Source organism: Macaca nemestrina, chromosome 2 (assembly GCF_043159975.1).
Source record: "Macaca nemestrina isolate mMacNem1 chromosome 2, mMacNem.hap1, whole genome shotgun sequence".
Lineage (NCBI taxonomy): Eukaryota > Metazoa > Chordata > Mammalia > Primates > Cercopithecidae > Macaca > Macaca nemestrina.
The window spans coordinates 18,022,893-18,035,113 of record NC_092126.1 but is presented as its reverse complement, the minus strand read 5'-3'; the positions used below and the strand labels follow the sequence as shown (position 1 = coordinate 18,035,113).

Sequence of the window (12,221 nt, the reverse complement as noted above, 5' to 3'; positions counted from 1 at the left end):
GCTTAGGTGTAAGTATGCCTGAAATATTGCACAGGGCACATTTATTCTAAAATTTATTTATTTATATGAAATTCAAATTTAACTGGAAATCCTGTATTTTTATTTGCTAATTTCTGGCAACTACTCTCTGTCTTCTGTGTATAGTGGAATCACATTTCCCTACCTCTTCAAGAAGTTGAGTATGATCAGGGGACTTGCTTTGGCCAATGAAATGACAGTGCAAGGTATTCGAGTCACTTCAGATGGGAAATTGCTAAGAGCTGGTGAACAATTTTATAGAGAAGAATGACCAACTAGTCCACCTCAGGCAATCAGTATGAGGGGGAAATAAGCCTTTGTAGTTTTAAAGCACTGGGATTTGGGGGTTGTTATTTCAGCATAAGTGGATAGTATCATGACTAGATATACAAGTAAAGATTAAAGGTGGGAAAATAGACATGTATATATGTAAGATTGAAAATAAACTTCTATTTAGAATTTACTGACCAGACTAAGTCACAGACTTCACTCAAGGTTAAGGGGAGGTACAATCCTACCATGTTAAGGGGAGGTACATAGAAGTGGAAAAAAAGCAGAAATATGGTGAACAATACAAATATAACTACACAGAAACATAAGGGCACAGTGGGAGAGAAAAAAAAACTCTAAGTAAAAAGATCTTCAAATTTGATAGCAATAATAAAAGTAAAAATGTAAATTTTAATATATGTTAATAAAACAATAAATAGCATTTAAAATGAGACAAAGCCTATTTTCAAAAAGCAAACACATTTCGAAATTGTGACTGACTGGTGGCCAATCCAATATTCATGGTCTTTCTTTTCTTATCATGGGAGACTTGGTTTTATTTATTTATCTATTTTGTGGTTGCTAGGAGGTAATATGTGCATCTGGTTTTATTTTCCAGCCTCTTTTTCAGAGGAGAGTTGTCATGTGACATAGTTCTGACCAATAGGAAGTGAGTAGAAGTCCCTGGGTGGGACCTCAAAATGGTGCAAAGTCGGCAGGCACATGCTTTTTGTCCTTCCCATTCTTTTTAGCTGGAGTACATTTATAATACTGCCACAGCCAATTTACAACAGTAAGCAAGAGCCTAAAAACTGTGATGGATGTGTAGAAAGAGAGAAGCAGCTTGAGTGTCAACTTCTTTTAATATGAGAAAAATAAAATCTTTTTATTTAAGGCACTGTATGATGGAGAGTCTTTTAATTGAAGCCAACTAAATTCTTAACATACACAGTTAAAAAAAAAATATTTAAAACACCAAATGAAAATGGGCAAAGTATATCTATATGCACATTTGCTTTCACAAGTCCCAATTAAAACTTATAATGAAATGAGGAAATACCTTATATTCACAATGGATTGGGGGCGAGGTTTTGGGGAATTATAACTATGCCTTACTGGTGGGATTGTACTCTTGCTCCATACTGGTAGAAGTTATTTTGGAGAGTACACAGGAAGCATTTTACAATGTACAGAAGCTTATGCCAAGCAATTCCACTTCTAGAAGTTTGTCCTATGGAAACACATAGGTATTTGAGTTAGTATTCTGAAAGCCTTTATAAGGTTTTATAGTAAAACCCTTAAAACAATGTGTCTAAATATCGAGGTTGGTTGCATCCATCAGACTAATTTTATATAATTAAACTTATTCCAGAATCTTATACATAAATATATAAATTAGATAAATTTGCAGCTGCCATGATTGTGTTAACATATAAAAGCCCAGGATATATACGATATACATCACCAACAACACAGGTATGTATGCATATATTTCGTTAGCATACATAGAGTTTCATTAGCCTATATGCAACTTGTTTTTATAAAATTAATATGATACCCTGCCATTTTAGCACATTCACATTTACCACAATCCTTATTAATAGCTTTCTACTATTTCTTATAGTCTTTCACACAAAATTTTACGGTTGCTTGTAGTCTTATCTATTATAATTCATCTTGCTATTTGTGCTTACTTCCATTGCTTTTAATTTTTCACTCTTTCCTACCCTGAGGTCAGATTCGGTTAAAAATAGTTTAATTTTTTGACCCGATTCTTTAACACTGCTAGAATGCAGGGCACAGTCTGAGGTTAAAATGAAGTGTGTTTTGTTTGTTTGTTTAAATTAACATGTTAACCAATTTTCTTTGCAAAGTTCACTGAATTCGATATCTGTATACAAGCCTTTGTATGGGCATGTGTTAAGCCACAGATCTGAAAGTTAGACATCTGAATAGAGTGATATAACCTTTCAGTATTTCTCCAAGGGGACTTTATGCACTTGTATAAGTGGTCAGAATTCGCCATACCACATTTGTAAGATAAAAGCATCTCCTGGTTTTTTCTTTGTTTTTTTTTTTTTTAATGAGAAGGCTATTGAGGGCCATACATCTGTCAGTGTTACATGTGATAGAACACTAAATAACTGCATTTGACTAGAACTGTCAAAACAGAATAATGGATGGCTTATCTAGATGGATCAATTTGTGACAAGACTTTCTGTTTCCTCAGGAACCACCTTTCCTCACTTTATTCTAAAGCCCAAAGGATGCATGAGAGTGTTAGATGAAATATAATCAGAGAAGACTGAATAAGAGAAAGTGGGCTGAGGGAAAAAATAAAGACATATTCCCAAGGTTGCCTTTCATCTTCAAAAGGCAAAATGCCCTTTGGATCAGAGAGCTGCAGGACAAGGCTTGGGAAGTAGAACCCAGCACAAGCTAGCTACCACTTGTGTGAAGCCAATTGGAGTACTCTAGGTATATTCAGAGCTGCCTGCATTTCATATTCTGAAAAACTCCTCCACTAAAAGTGGTGGTATTCTCCTTTTCATTTTTTTGTTCATTTCCAAACTCATGACTCTAACTTTGACTCCTGTGTAGCCACAATTTGTCCCTCCGGCCACAGAGGTCACCATCACAAGCCTGAGGTGACATGATGAGACACTATTTAGAAGTCATGCTTTTAATTGAGAGCCCTGCCACAGTCCCAGTCAGCCCTGACATCATAGGGTGTTAGGGAGGAACTGCTTTTGAAGTAGCTGAAAGGTCATTTCTTCCCAGACAAGGCTTTCTGAAATTACAGCCTGGGAGGAAAATGGCTTCATGCCAATTTTAATACATGTTCAAACTCAAGGTTCAGCCTCAGAGGCCCAGAAGATAGGAATAGAGGGGGAAAAAAATGTGCCTTTGATGACTGTTCTTTCTTTTCCCTTTTGCCTTGTTATTTTACTCTGCTTGGGAACTGAAAATATTTCTTACAGCTAGCCAGAGAGGAAATGGTGAATATACAGCACTGCCGTTTTTTTTACTTGGGTTTACGGATTTTACTAACTTCAAGTCTGAATTATTAAATTATAGACAATGAAAGAAATAACTAAAATAATTATAGTTTTAGCATTTGGGCAGTATCCTCAAAGGTACTAGCTTTTATTTCAATTGTTTTTCTTTTTTTTTTTTAAACTTACTATGTGGCCAGGTACTGTGTCTCGAAGAACAAAGAAGAAATAAGACATAGTTCTTGCCCTCTCAAATATTTCAGTCTGGTATTGTATAGGAAGAAAGTTAAATTAAGCATTTCATATGTTAGTTAAATAGAAATGTTTCTGTTATTTCAGAGTATCATCTAAAGTCCTCGAATTAAGAATAATAGTGGCTAAGCAACCCCACATTAGAAAGTAAAACACTAAGCCATCTCTGCAGCACCTGTAAATTGGAGAAGTCATAAGCTAGCTATACCATTTGTTTGGAAAACTGGAAATTTCTTTAAAAATTAAAATACACTTAACCTATGGCCTAGCAATTTCTCTCCTGGATATTTATCTAAAAAAATGAAAACATGTGCCCATACATAGACTATTATGCAAATGTTCACAGCAGCTTTGTTCATAATAGCCCAAAACTGAAAACAAACTAAATATACATCAACATGTGAATGGATAAACAAACTGTGGTATATCAGTAAAATGGAAAACTATTCAGCAATTAAAAAGTGAACAAACTACTGAAAAACACAACAAAACAAAGCTAAGCAAAATAATTCTCAGAAGCATTATGTTTAGGAACAGAAGGCAGACAACAAAAAATATATATCCCATGATCCCATGTATATGAAATTCTAGACTGGGTAATCAAATATGATAGAAAGCAGATTAGTGGTTGCCTGTGGTTAAGAGAATGGGGTTAAGTAGACTGGGGATTAATTGACAAGGGACATGAGAGAAATTTTGGAGCATGGAAATATTCTATACTGCAACTCTGGTGGTGGTTACAAGGTTGATTACTATAACTTTCAAATGGGTACATTTTAATGGTATATAAAATGTATCTTAATAAACTTGTATTTTTAAATAGGTAGTTATGCCAATATTGGTTCTCCAAGTTATATGAGAAAAAGGCTAATAATTCATTAGCAATTTGGAAAATTAGAAGATTCCTTTAGAGAGAGACCATTGTTGTAGAAGGTGAGGTATTTCCTCTTATCATAAGCCAACTGATCAGAAACTTTGAGGGAACTACTCACTTAACCTGATATTCCGTAGAGATTGTGGAATGTAATGGCTGATAGCTTATGAGTGAAATATCTATATCTGAGAGGATGGGCAGAGTGTCCTTCTGGGCTGTAGAATTAAGAGGCACGGTTGCTGTGGGAAGAGCCTGTACTTCCAGAGTTTGATGAGTCAAGGATGTGTGTTTCCTTCCTGAAGGCCTGATGTGGATCTCATAGACAATAACTAAACTTGGAGTGTCTTAGAAGCAAGTCTGTCCATGAGGAGCTGCTAAAGGAGTGGGCCATAACAATTCAGTGGCTGGGATAGGTGTCGGTGTTAATTAGTCATCTAGAAAAAGCCAAACTGTGAGATGTAGATACCCACAAAAATGCCCTAGAGAAGAGTCAAGGTTTGCTTTTGGACATAGAAGTATTTCAGAAACTACTAGGTTATCAATGTACCTCACAAGTAAGCTGCATCTGTACCATATCTCTTCTTCACCAACCCCGTCACCAGCGAAGAAACAAAAGTGGCACAAAACGAGAAGAAGAATAGAAGACTGTGCTAGGCCATTTATGAGAATCAGACTCAGAGAATGAGATATGATCATGGAAGCAGAGGTCAGAGTGATGCAGGACCACAAGCCAAGGAATGCAGGCACCCTCTTGAATCTGGAAAAGGCAAGGAAACAGATTCTTCTCCAGAGTCTCCAAAGGAACACAGTCCTGCTGGCCTACTGTGGACCCCTGGCCTCCAGAACTTCAAGATGATAAATTTGTATTGTTTTAATAATCCACTAAGTGGCTTTTTTGTAATTCATTACAGTAGCAATAAGAAACTAATACAAGAGATAGCCTAGATTTTCTAATATTGCAAGTATATGCAACACAAAAATCTAGATAGCCTAGACATTTTTATAATATTGCAAGTATATGCAACACAAAACAGTTTTATTTGAAAAAAAAAAAAGCTGTTTTACTATTTGGGTTCCAAATTTTTGGAACATATTTGTTTCATGTTTCATAAAGTTAGTTGGAAGTCTATATCCATTATGCACTTTATTGAAGATACTTTCCCTCATCTCCCAGTTCTCCTTCCCCCCTTCCCCCACTATAGGCTCTCAATTTCTCCTTTATAGCACATATCAGAGTCATAATTTTGTAAACTTTTTATAAATTTTGATGAACATGCCTTTTCTACTAGAATGTAAGCCCCAGAGGGTCAGAGATCACATATAGTCCTATTTTGTTTCATTTTGCCTTGTTTTGTCTACCACTGAATCTCCAGGACTCAATGTTATGCATATAGGAGACACTCAATACATACTTGTTGAGTAAATTAAAACTGACTGAATAAATGCATTCTGCATTTCCTGCCTACTGATATCTTCAGAGGGAGTGAGAAATAGATATTGTATATTGTCATTGTGTAAACTTCTGTTTGTGGTGCATGGGTTGTAAGACTCAGAAACCATTATAGAAACTATAAGGACACACTACACCAGTCAACAGAAGAACTGTGAATCTGATCCATAGAGCCAACCACAAGGTGGCAAGAATACAGCCCAGTGAAAGCAGCTTGTCTTTGGAAGGTTCTTAATATCAGCACACTCTATCAGGAATCATTTTTTTTTTCCTAGGATGAAACACTTTTTAAAGGAGCAATAATTTACTAACTTAAAATGCTAACATGACATCAAGAGTTCATCTCATCACTCTTCCTGGCTCAGGGTCAAAATATTAAACTCTTTCTAGGCAAGAATCCCTTATCCAAGAAACCTTAAGCGAAAGACATTAAATAGCCTAACTCAGTAACTCTTTGTCTAACTTTGTGCCCATCAAAACTTGGCTGAGCTATAAGACAATGAGAAACACACCTTTAAAGATATGTAAGAATGTTAGAGGGAAGTTGAGGCCTAGAAATTGAAGAAAACCACTTGGGCCAAAGGAGAGCAGGTGATGTTGGTACCCTTTCTTTGTCACCTCCACATTCATCATTCCCATGAATAGCTAACCAACAGCTTCTACCTGTCACTGTATTCCTAAGGGCTTTCTCTGGCCTCTGTACCCTGCTGGCGCATGCACACACACACACATTCACACACATACACGCACAAACACCAACACACACCACAGGCCAGATAAGACAGAGGTAACTATCTGGAGCAGCACTCAACCAATGATTGATGGATGTTGCTGAATAAATGCCCTAGTCCCCTTACTCCTTGGTTGGGGATAGCTGAGGCATGGTCTATGCTGTCTTCCAAAGTTCCAGCCTTCAGTTTCCCATAGCATGTGCTCATCCTTATGGGCTTGCTTTCCTTCTATGTCCTACTTTCATACTCCCCTACTGGTGCCTCCTGGGGTCACTGCAAGACTATGAAGGGTATCAGATTTTACTCTACTTGCAAGGTAATAATTAGCTTAGCACAATATCATGGAAGCTGGTAAAAGATACGAGATTCCTGGGTCAGATACAAAGGGATGTATTACAGCAATAACAGTGACCAGAGCATTAGTGCACGAGCTTGTTTTCCAAGCCCCAATCCTCACAGTGTGACACCAAGAAAACCAGGTGACACCTGCACACTCGGGTCATGTTATAGGAGATGAACCTTCACTTCAAAGTGAGACATCTTTACTATATTGGAAAGTAAAAAGACAAGCCAAACCAAAATAAATCAAAGGCATTCTTGCTCTGTGAAGGGAGACATTATCTCTGTCTCCCAAGGTTGTTTGCTATATAAACAACCTTGAAAAGATAGTCCAGATGAAAGACAGTGGCTCGGCTCACAAGATGTATAGAAATGTGAGATGCCTGTGGAGAAATGTCTTCCAACAATCTCTTTCCAAATAAACTGCTTGTGCTTAAATCCTTCTCTCAGACTCTGCTTCTGGGGGAATTCAACCAAAGAAACAGAGCAGGAAGTAACTTTTTAATGTCCTGTAAGTTGTATTATTATTATATCTTCTTGATCTTAGTTTCTTAGAATCCTCATTTTGAAGTTACTGCATAATGACTTTGAGTCTCATGCATAATCTGAACCTCAATTTCTACTTCTGTAAGGGGAACTAATGTGTAATAGAAGGGTAATGAATATCATAGGTGATGATGCACCTAGAAATAATTTTGAACTTGAAGCACTATATATTGATTGGCAGATAATCATAATCTTGAATATTGTTTTACTATTACCTATGAATAAAAATTAAATCTTGGATTTTTATATTTTTAATTTCTGAGACTTACTTTCAGTTCTAAAAAAATTACCTTATCAAATTTCAGGCCAAAAAAATATGTAGGGTAATTTCTTTCTGAAATTGGAAAATGAGCCAAATCTGCAAGGCTTCCCTCTGCCCTTTCAGTGACTCTTGACTGTCACTCCCATCCTTCTCCTACTTCTGCCCCAACTAGGCCTAGACATATCATGCCAAACCCTGGTTGTTGCAGCTCTTAAATAATCTGGCCAACCCAGATTCCAACTGAAGTAACAGTGGAACAGTCAGCCTGCATGCTTGATACTTCCTCCTGCTAGGTGTTAACAGCTTGTCAAGGCTGAGCAGATCAGACTGGTAGACAATGACATCAATATGCCAATAGGCCCCTGCTTTCCTCCATCTGCTGTAAAAGGTGCATCAGCAGCATTTGTGTTGTGGGATAGAGAGCTCAAGGCTGATCCTAAATTCCCCCGTCTTACTCACACTTTCCTTCAGGGATCCACGTTTCTGAGACCTGAAGTTCAGAGCAACTTAAATCACTATCTGCCCAAACATGTTGACTTTTGCCGATATTTATTTTTCCTTCCTTCCTTCCTCCCTGCCTCCCTCCCTTCTTCTTGTTTTCCTCCCTTTTTCCCTCCCTCCCTTCTCCATCTCTCTTTTAAATTCAAGTGTGTGAAGAATAAGTAGATAGCAGCAACTATGGGGGCTGGGAAAGATGACTCTGGCAGAGAAAAAGCAACCTAGGGCAGGTCAATTTCCCCATCTCTCATTCTCTCATATAAATATACAATATAAGAATACAGTATAATATATGTGTAGTATCTTTTTTATAATAAACAGTAAATTTTCTAGAATATTTTATTATTTATATGGTAATACGAATAGCACAGATACTCATGAATTCATCAGCTTATATATAAAACATTTATAGTCAGATTTATATGCCCTACTAAATGATTATATTATGTAATAAAGATATATTTGTTAAAAATACTAGAAAATTTGAGTTTTTCTAGTATTTTCTTCGTAAATTAAAATTTACAAAGTTATATAACATGGACTATAATGACTACAATTGTAGCAAGAGCAGTGGTAGTAGTCAATAATAACAATAGCAGCACTTTGAGTTCAGTTAATCTTCCTGTGACTTACATATATTATATCATGGAATCCTAATGACAATTCTATGAAGGAATAGTATTTTCCTCATTCATATAAATGAGGAAACTAAAGTTTAGAGTTATAAAATAACTCAGTTCTATCAAGGTCACCTACCATGTAAGTGGTAAATATCAGATTAAAACACAAATTTGCTTTATTCTAAAATCCTCTGCTCTTAACCACCAAAAAGGCAGTTAATAGCACCTGTCTTCCATTTTAATCTCATTTTTTGGAAGAACAGGTTTATCTATGGTCATTTGATTTGGCGAAATTTATGAAGTCATAAGAAGGAAAATATCAGTTCCCAGATTAAGAAATCTATATAATTTCACCCTTTTTAAATAAAATACAATCCACTTGGAGTAACCTAGTAAAACATTTTTGTCTGATGTAATCATTTCTAGATATTAATGATAGAAAAGCATTTTAGAGGGCAGAAAAAGTGGCAGACCACCCACAAGAACTCTTGGATATTGGTGTACTTACCCTTAAAAGGAATTTTGATATATTCACAAAATTCTGATGAATTTGAGAGCATTCTGATGCTAATGCTCACTCAAAACCACCATCACCAACTGCACGTGCTTCAAATAACCACATCAGGACAAACAGAGACAAATGCATATTCTATTAAAATCCCAGTGTTCTTCTTTTGCTAATTTTAGGAAATAGAATACAATCGTAAGGTAATTGTTGGAAGTGATTTTAGAAATCAGCCAAACAGGATGGCATGTACCTATAGTCCCACCTACTCAAGAGACTGAGGCAGGAGGATTGCTTGAGCCCAAGAGTAACAAGGCCAACTTGAGCAATGTAATGAGATCCCCATCTCCAAAAGAAAAAAAAAATTGTCTTACCTAGGCCACTTTTGAGGCTGAGGTGGGAGGATCTGTTGAGTCGGGGAGGTCGAGGCTTCACTGAGCTGTGATCACGCCACTGCACTGCGCTCCAGCCTGGGCAACAGAATGAGACCCTGTCTCAAACACACAAAAAGAAAGGCATAGACTCTTGTTTATAACAAGTGAACCAAAGATATTCAAGGGCAAAGCTAATCACCTCTTTCATCCATCCTTCTCTCCAATGACATTCTACTGAAAAGATCACTAGCAATGGCTGAGTATGTGTATTTTTTCATTCTTTCATCCTTAAAATAGCCAGGATACATACATATATATACACACACACATATATATACATGTGTACATATATATGTGTGTACTTATATACACGTATATGAAGGAATAGTATTTTCCTTATTTATATAAATGAGGAAACTAAAGTTTAGAGATATAAAATAACTCAGGTCTATCAAGGTCACCTACCATGTAAGTGGTAAATATCAGATTAAAACACAAATTTGCTTTACTCTAAAATCTGCTGCTCTTAACCACCAAACAAGGCAGTTAACAGCACCTGTCTTCCATTTTAATCTCGTTTTTGGGAAGAACAGGTTTATCTATGGTCATTTGATTTGGCAAAATTTTTGAAGTCACAAGAAGGAAAATATCAGTTCCCAGATTAAGAAAACTATGTAATTTCACCCTTTTTAAATAAAATGGTATATATATACACACATATGTACATATATATGTATGTACATATATATACACATATCTATGTATGTATATATGTATGCATGCTGGTGACATATGTATACACACATACAAATAAGTTTTTGCTTGGTGGTTTTCACAAAATTCAAAAATACTGTTTTTCACTTTGGCAAACTTAAAAAAAAACAACAGTTTATCAAGGATGGACATTCATACCAGCCATTAGCTATAGATCAAACTTTTTTTTTTCAATTTCTTTAGACATATATGCACATAAACTACATTTTTTAACCAAAAAAAGTGTTCATAGAATAAATGCGAAAAAAATTTTAAGTATACACTTTCTTTCTCTCCGTCTTGGTTTACTTTTCCCTTCCTATGCTTGTCTCTGTTTACTCATCCCCCCACACCATCCTCAAGCTGTGTTTAGGCTAATTTGTGTTAGTTTCTTATATTCATAATCATATAAAATCTATATATGGATATACATACATAAAAATATTATATATCTAAATTAATTTAAAATAAATTTTATTGTATATATTTGAAGTTCACAACATGTTATAGGATACATGTACATAGTAAAATGGCTACTACAGTGAAACAGAATAACATATCTATCATCTTAGTTACTTTCATAGTCAGTGATTTTGAGTAATACCGTGATCATTTTACTCTATTTCATGTTTTTATTGTATTTTTAAATAGTATGAAGTATTCAAAACATAGCAAGTCTGAAACATAAAACATACACATTGTTTTCCCTAGAGACAATCACTATTACTAGTTTCTTGTGTGTGTTTTCCCACAAATAATTATCCAAACGTAAATGCTAGGGACTATAAGATACTCACTGTTTGGCACTTTAACTTTCCCATGTAATAATATTTCTTGTGATGTGGTGGATCAGAGTGGTGGGAAAAGCTATAGGGAAAGGACGCAAACCTTCTGAAAGGTCAGGTTTTGCAGAGCCCTGGGGGAGAATAGCTGAAAACAACTGTCCTATAACTCTGAGGCAGAGGGCAAGGAGTAAGTACAAGGGAGTGTAGGGAAATTTATCTTAAACAGGCTTGTTTATTTATATTGACCAGGAACTGACCTTTGATCATCCACGCCCATGCACAGACGTTCCCTGAAAGGGGAACAATAAATGTTAATTACCTACAGGTTGCGTTTGCTCCAGGTTTTCAGCATTGCGCCTGCACTGAGTAAAAGCAAGCAGCTCCAGCTTCTTGGGGCTGATCTGTGGTCACTAGAGCCAGGCAGTCACCTAGTTGTTCTTATGCTGCACACCTGTGTCTGAGTACTCATTTCATCAGTCGGCCAGGGTCTGCAGGACACACCCGGCACTTGTGTATGGAGTAGCTTTATTCACTTTACTGGCTGCATAATATTTCAACATATGGATGTACCAGAACTTATTTAGCTAGTCCCATATTGCTAAAATTTTCTTGTTTACAAACTCTAGCTCTTCCTAAAGTGTAGCATTTAATATTGTCCAAATGATATTTTGTACATGTGTGAAAGAATGCTTGAGGAATAAATTCCTAGAAGTGGAATTGGTATGTCAAAGTGCACATGCTTTTAAAATGTTGAATAGTTTTTAGAAGATCTTAGGTGAGAAATCAGATATTAAGATTTCTTCCACAGTGCTATTTCAGACTCAAAAAATTCAGTCTTCCCTGAAGAAATTGGAATTTTGCCTGGCACAGAAATCAAGGCTAGGATTTCCCTGAGATTGGAAAAAAATCTCTCTTAAACTCGCCTCCTCTTGCGATCCTCTAAATATT

General features: G+C 36.1%; 1 long non-coding RNA gene across 3 annotated transcripts in view; it reads right to left on the bottom strand.

Annotated features, from left to right (window-relative positions):
* Positions 1-11,436, bottom strand: part of LOC105470973 (uncharacterized) — a 93,307-nt gene extending 81,871 nt beyond the window's left edge. For 2 of the 3 annotated variants that reach the window (XR_011619593.1, XR_011619595.1), the window contains exons 1-2: positions 11,286-11,436; positions 9,736-9,851 (exon numbers count right to left, since the gene is read on the bottom strand). This is a non-coding gene — a long non-coding RNA (uncharacterized lncRNA). Of the gene's footprint in view, positions 1-9,735; positions 9,856-11,285 lie in introns of all 3 variants that reach the window. The other variant, XR_011619594.1, reaches the window with a different exon arrangement.
* Between the last annotated feature and the right edge of the window lie 785 nt (positions 11,437-12,221).